Genomic DNA, 6,698 nt, shown 5'->3' with positions numbered 1-6,698 from the left:
TTTTTTGCATGTATCCCCTTTAGAATATGGGCCCAATCAGATAAAGAGCTGTCTTGTTCACCACTGTATTTTCAGGGCTTTGGACCATGCCTGGTAGGTAGCATGTGCCCAGGAGGTACTTTCAGAATGAAGAAAGTTTGATGAGCTAGACACGTTTCTAAAATATGCGAGGTCCTAATCCATCTTTTGGGGGATCATAACAGTAAGAGTTGGAATGGACCTTAGTGATTATCGAGTTCAACCTCCTTTTGTATCTAATTCCACAGTGTGTGCCTGGCTCAGCATTTTGGAGCTATTTTGATGCTAGCCTCTGCTTCAGGTTCCTGTGTGATCGGTCTCTGGTCCTACGTATTCACTATCTCCAGTGCCTCTTGGATCGGGTTCTTCATTATTGCTTCTACTACTAGACCTCATCCCGTCTCTCATCACTTTGTGTTCGGATTATTGAGACAATATGGTAGCTCAGCTTCTTTCTGATTTATTTTCTTCCAGTTTTTTTTTTTAAGATTTTATTTATTTGACAGAGATAGAGACAGCCAGCGAGAGAGGGAACACAAGCAGGGGGAGTGGGAGAGGAAGAAGCAGGCTCACAGCAGAGGAGCCTGATGTGGGGCTCGATCCCAGAACGCCGGGATCACGCCCTGAGCCGAAGGCAGACGCTTAACCACTGTGCCACCCAGGCGCCCCTATTTTCTTCCAGTTTTTAAGAGGGCATATTTCCCCCAGATAATTATCAGCCTGCTATTCTTCTACTTAAGAGCATACCTGCCTGATCAAATCTAAATTCCTTTGCTTGAAACAAANCCAGTTTTTAAGAGGACATATTTCCCCCAGATAACTATCAGCCTGCTATTCTTCTACTTAAGAGCATACCTGCCTGATCAAATCTAAATTCCTTTGCTTGAAACAAAGGGGCAGGAACCATCTTGTCTTCCCTCTACCTATTTATGCCACTTCACAGACACAGCCTCTCTTTTCCCGGCAAGCCTTACGATAAACAGGTGTTGGTTTCTACTTTTGTTCAAGTTATTACAACACTTTCCTCATGATCAAGGTCACGACTTTTTCTCAAAGATCTAATTCCTAACTAATCCATTTCACATAAGTACTTAAAAAATAGGTCACAATACTTAACATGACTTATTATTTACTTGCATTTTTTAGTGATTTTTTAATGTAACAAGTAGCATGAGTGGGGCCTAATAGGCAAGTGTACCTTAAAAAATCTGAGATAACTATGTAAATACTCGAAATCTTATTTCCATAAGGAGCCTAAGTCTCCTGGGGGATGTGGTGGAGAGAGCTTTTTGATTTATTGTTGGGCTCCTGAGATACTGGGATAAACACGTCTCTATAAAGAGGAGAAGCAAAGGTTATTTGGTTTTAAAGATTTTTATTGATTTACTTATTTGAGAGAGAGTGGGGAGGTTCAGAGGGAGAGAGAATTTGAAGCAGACTCCACACCGAGCATGGAGCCCTACTTAGTGTTCAATCTCATAACCATGAGATCACAACCTGAGCCAAAACTCAGAGCCTGTTGCTCAACTGACTGACCCACCCAGGTGCCCCCAAGGTAATTTCATATTTAAAAAAATAAAAAAAGCAGCTGTCCTGGTAAGAAAGGTAGTTAAGGTGAGATGTGCTATCTGAGATTTGGTCTTTTTTTTTTTTTTAAATTTTATTTTATTATATTATGTTAATCACCATACAGTACATCCCCAGATTCCGATGTAAAGTTTGATGCTTCATTAGTTGCGTATAACACCCAGTGCACCATGCAATACGTGCCCTCCTTACTACCCATCACCAGTCTATCCCATTCCCCCACCCCCTCCCCTCTGAAGTCTTCAGTTTGTTTCTCATAGTCCATAGTCTCTCATGTTTCATTCCCCCTTCTGATTACCCCCCTTTTCTTTATCCCTTTCTTCCCCTACCGATCATCCTAGTTCTTATGTTCCATAGATGAGAGAAATCATATGATAATTGTCTTTCTCTGCTTGACTTATTTCACTTAGCATTATCTCCTCCAGTGCCGTCCATGTTGCAGCAAATGTTGAGAATTCGTTCTTTCTGATAGCTGAGTAATATTCCATTGTATATATGGACCACAGCTTCTTAATCCAGTCATCTGTTGAAGGGCATCTCGGCTCCTTCCATGATTTGGCTATTGTGGACAATGCAGCTATGAACATTGGGGTGCATATGGCCCTTCTCTTTACTACGTCTGTATCTTTGGGGTAAACACCCAGTAGTGCAATGGCTGGGTCATAGGGTAGTTCAATTTTTAACTTTTTAAGGGACCTCCACACTGTTTTCCAGAGTGGCTGTACCAACTTGCATTCCCACCAACAATGTAGGAGGGATCCCCTTTCTCCACATCCTCTCCAACAATTGTTGTTTCTTGCCTTGTCTATCTTTGCCATTCTAACTGGCGTAAGGTGGTATCTCAGTGTGGTTTTGATTTGAATTTCCCTGATGGCTAATGATTTTGAACATTTTTTCATGTGTCTGTTAGCCATTTGTATGTCTTCATTGGAAAAGTGTCTGTTCATATCTTCTGCCCATTTTATGATTTGTTTATTTGTTTCTCGTGTATTGAGTTTGAGAAGTTCTTTGTAGATCTTGGATACCAGTCCTTTATCTGTGGTGTCCTTTGCAAATATATTCTCCCATTCCGTGGGCTGTCTCTTAGTTTTTTTGACTGTTTCCTTGGCTGTGCAGAAGCTCTTTATCCTGATAAAGTCCCATAAGTTCATTTTATCTTTTATTTCTCTTGCCTTTGGAGATGTGTCGTGAAAAAGGTTGCTCTGGCCGATGTCATAGAAGTTGTTGCCTATGTTCTCCTCTAGAATTTTGATGGATTCCTGTCTCACATTGAGGTCTTTCATCCATTTGGAGTTTATTTTTGTGTATGGTGTGAGAGAGTGGTCAAGTTTCATTCTTTTGCATGTAGCTGTCCAATTTTCCCAGCACCATTTATTGAAGAGACTGTCTTTTTTCCACCGGATGTTTTTTCCTGCTTTATCAAAGATTAGTTGCCCAAAGAGCCGAGGGTCCATTTCTGGGTTCTCTATTCTGTTCCATTGGTCGATGTGTCTGTTTTTGTGCCAGTACCATGCTGTCTTTGTGATCACAGCTTTGTAGTACAGCTCGAAATCCGGCATTGTGATGCCCCCAGCTTTGTTTTTCCTTTTCAACAGTTCCTTGGAGATTCGGGGCCTTTTCTGGTTCCATACAAATTTAAGGACTATTTGTTCCAGTTCTTTGAAAAATGTCCTCGGTATTTTGATCGGGATAGCATTGAAAGTGTAGATTGCTCTGGGTAGTATGGACATTTTAACTATGTTAATTCTTCCAATCCATGAGCATGGAATATTTTTCCATCTTTTTATGTCTTCCTCAATATCTTTCAAAAGTGATCTATAGTTTCTAGCATATAGGTCCTTTACGTCTCTGGTTAAGTTAATTCCAAGGTAACGCATGGTTTTTGGTGTTATTGTAAATGGGATGGATTCCCTAATTTCTCTTTCTTCAGTCTCGTTATTCGTGTATAGAAATGCAACTGATTTCTGGGCATTGATTTTGTATCCTGCCACCTTACTGAATTGTTCTATAACTTCTAATAGTTTGGGAGTGGATTCCTTTGGGTTTTCCATATAGAGTATCATGTCATCTGCAAAGAGAGACAGTTTGACTTCTTCTTTGCCGATTTGGATACCTTTGATCCCTTTTTGTCTTCTGATTGCTGTTGCAAGGACTTCTAGTACTATGTTGAATAATAGTGGCGAGAGTGGGCATCCTTGTCGTGTTCCTGATCTTAAGGGAAAGGCTTCCAGCTTTTCCCCATTGAGAATAATGCTTGCAGTAGGCTTTTCATAGATGGCTTTTATGAGATTGAGAAATGTACCCTCTATTCCTACACTCTGAAGGGTTTTAATCAGGAAAGGATGCTGTATTTTGTCAAATGCTTTTTCTGCATCAATTGAGAGGATCATATGGTTCTTGAGTCTTTTCTTGTTGATATGATGTATCACATTGATTGATTTGCGAGTGTTGAACCATGCTTGCATCCCAGGTATGAATCCCACTTGGTCATGATGGATAATCCTTTTAATGTACTGTTGGATTCTATTAGCAAGGATCTTGTTGAGGATTTTGGCATCCATATTCATTAGAGAAATCGGTCTGTAATTCTCCTTTTTGAGGGGGTCTTTGCCTGGTTTGGGGATCAAGGTAATATTAGCCTCATAGAATGAGTTTGGTAGCTTTCCTTCTGTTTCTATTTTTTGAAATAGCTTTAGGAGAATAGGTATTATTTCTTCTTTGAATGTTTGGTAGAATTCCCCAGGAAAACCGTCTGGGCCTGGAGTTTTATTATTTGGAAGGTTGTTTATCACTGACTCAATTTCTTCATAGTTAATTGGCCTATTTAAGAAATCTATTTCTTCCTGTTTCAGTCTTGGTAGTTTATAGGTTTCCAGGAAGGCCTCCATCTCTTCCAGATTGTTTAGTTTTTTGGCATATAGCTGTTGATAAAAGTTTCTAATAATCCTTGCAATTTCAATGGTGCTGGTCGTGACCTCTCCCTTTTCAGTCATAATTTTAATAATCTCAGTCCTTTCTCTTTGTTTTTGGACAAGTTTTGCCAGTGGTCTATCAATTTTATGGATTCTCTCAAAGAACCAGCTTCTAGTCCTGTTGATCTGCTCTACTGTGGTTCTGGTCTCTAATTCATTGATTTCTGCTCTAATCTTGGTCAACTCCTTCCTTGTCAGTGGGTTAGGCCTGTCCCTCTGTTGCTGTTCCAGTTTCTTGAGGTGAGAATATAGAAACTGCATTTTAGATTTTTCTATTCTTTTGAGTGAGGCTTGGATGGCTATGTATTTCCCCCTTAGGACTGCCTTTGCAGTATCCCATAGGTTTTGGACCGTTGTGTATTCATTCTCGTTGGTCTCCATAAATTGTTTAATTTGTTTTTTGATTTCCTGGTTTATCGAGTCATTCTTGAGCAGGATGGTTCTTAGCCTCCAAGTGTTTGAGTTTCTTCCAGGTTTTTCCTTGTGGTTGAGTTCCAATTTCAGAGCGTTGTGGTCTGAGAATATGCAGGGGATAATTTCAATCTTTTGGTATTGGCTGAGACCTGTTTTGTGTCCCAGAGCATGATCTATTCTTGAGAATGTTCCATGGGCATTTGAATAGAATGAGTATTCTTTGGTTCTGGGGTGTAGTGTTCTATATATATCTATGAGGTCCAACTCGTCGAGTATGGCATTCAAAGCCTTTGATTCTTTGCTTAGTTTTTGCCAGGGTGTTCTGTCTATTTCTGATAGTGGGGTGTTGAGGTCCCCTACTATTACTGTGTTCTTATCTATATGTCTCTTTATTTTGGTTAAGAGTTGGCTTGTGTATCTTGCTGCTCCCCTGTTGGGGGCATATATATTAATAATTGTCATATCCACTTGTTGAATACTTCCTTTAAGAATAATATAGTGCCCTTCTGTATCTCTCTCTATGGCCTCTAGTTTAAAATCCAGTCTATCTGATATGAGAATTGCTACTCCAGCTTTCTTTTGAGGTCCATTTGCGTGGAAGATGGTACTCCATCCCCTTACTCTAAGTCTGAATGCATCTTTGGGTTCAAAATGAGTCTCTTGTAGACAGCAAATGGATGGGTCATGTCTTTTTATCCAATCTGCAACCCTGTGGCGTTTTATGGGAGAGTTTAAGCCATTTAGATTGATAGAGATTATTGACAGATATGATTTTAATGATGCCATTTCTCTTTAAAGTCTTTGTATCGGTTGTGACTTGCTGCTCTGTATCACTCTTGGGGCCTTTTTACCTTTATAGAGCCCCCCTTAATATCTCCTGTAGGGCTGGTTTCGTGGTTACGAAATTGGTTAATGATTGGCGATTTTGGAACGTCTTTATTTCTCCATCAATTCTGAATGACAGCTTTGCTGGATAAAGGATCCTTGGCTGCATGTTTTTCTCTGAAAGAGCTTTAAAAATGCCCCCCCAAGCCTTTCTCTCATTCCAGGTCTCTGTAGACAGGTCTGACGTAATCCTGATACCTTTGCCTTGGTACGTGAGAAATTTCTTTGCCCTGGCCGCTTTCAATACTGTATCCTTGGATCTAATATTTGCGAATTGCACTATGACATGCCGTGGCGTAGGTTTGTCCTGGTTGAGCTTGGATGGGGTCCTCTCTGCCTCTTGGACACGAATGCTTGTTTCCCTTGCTAGATTAGGGAAGTTTTCAGCTACAATTTGTTCAAATATCTCTTCTAGACCTCTGTTTTTCTCCACCCCTTCAGGGATGCCGATGATTCTGACATTGGATCGTTTCATAGAGTCAGTAATCTCCCGTAATCTACATTCGTGGGCGTGGATTTTTTTAAGACCAGCTTCTATTTTCGTTTTTTCTTCTACTAACCCATCCTCCAATTCGCTAACGCGTTCCTCTGCCTCGGTGACCCTGGCCGTCAGAGCCTCTAGTTTTGACTGTATTTGGCCCACTGAGTTTTTAATTTCTGTCAGATTCGCTCTCATTTCTGCCCTTAGGGATTCTATATTCTCAGCAACGCTTTCTCTGATGCTTTTTTCAAGTTTACTCATCATCTTGACCATTGTTGCTCTGAATTCCATTTCTGATAATTGGGATACATCCATATGTATTAATTCTGTGGCCGAGGCCA

Source organism: Ailuropoda melanoleuca, chromosome 9 (assembly GCF_002007445.2).
Source record: "Ailuropoda melanoleuca isolate Jingjing chromosome 9, ASM200744v2, whole genome shotgun sequence".
NCBI classification, from domain to species: Eukaryota; Metazoa; Chordata; class Mammalia; order Carnivora; family Ursidae; genus Ailuropoda; species Ailuropoda melanoleuca.
This window is presented reverse-complemented; position numbering follows the sequence as displayed.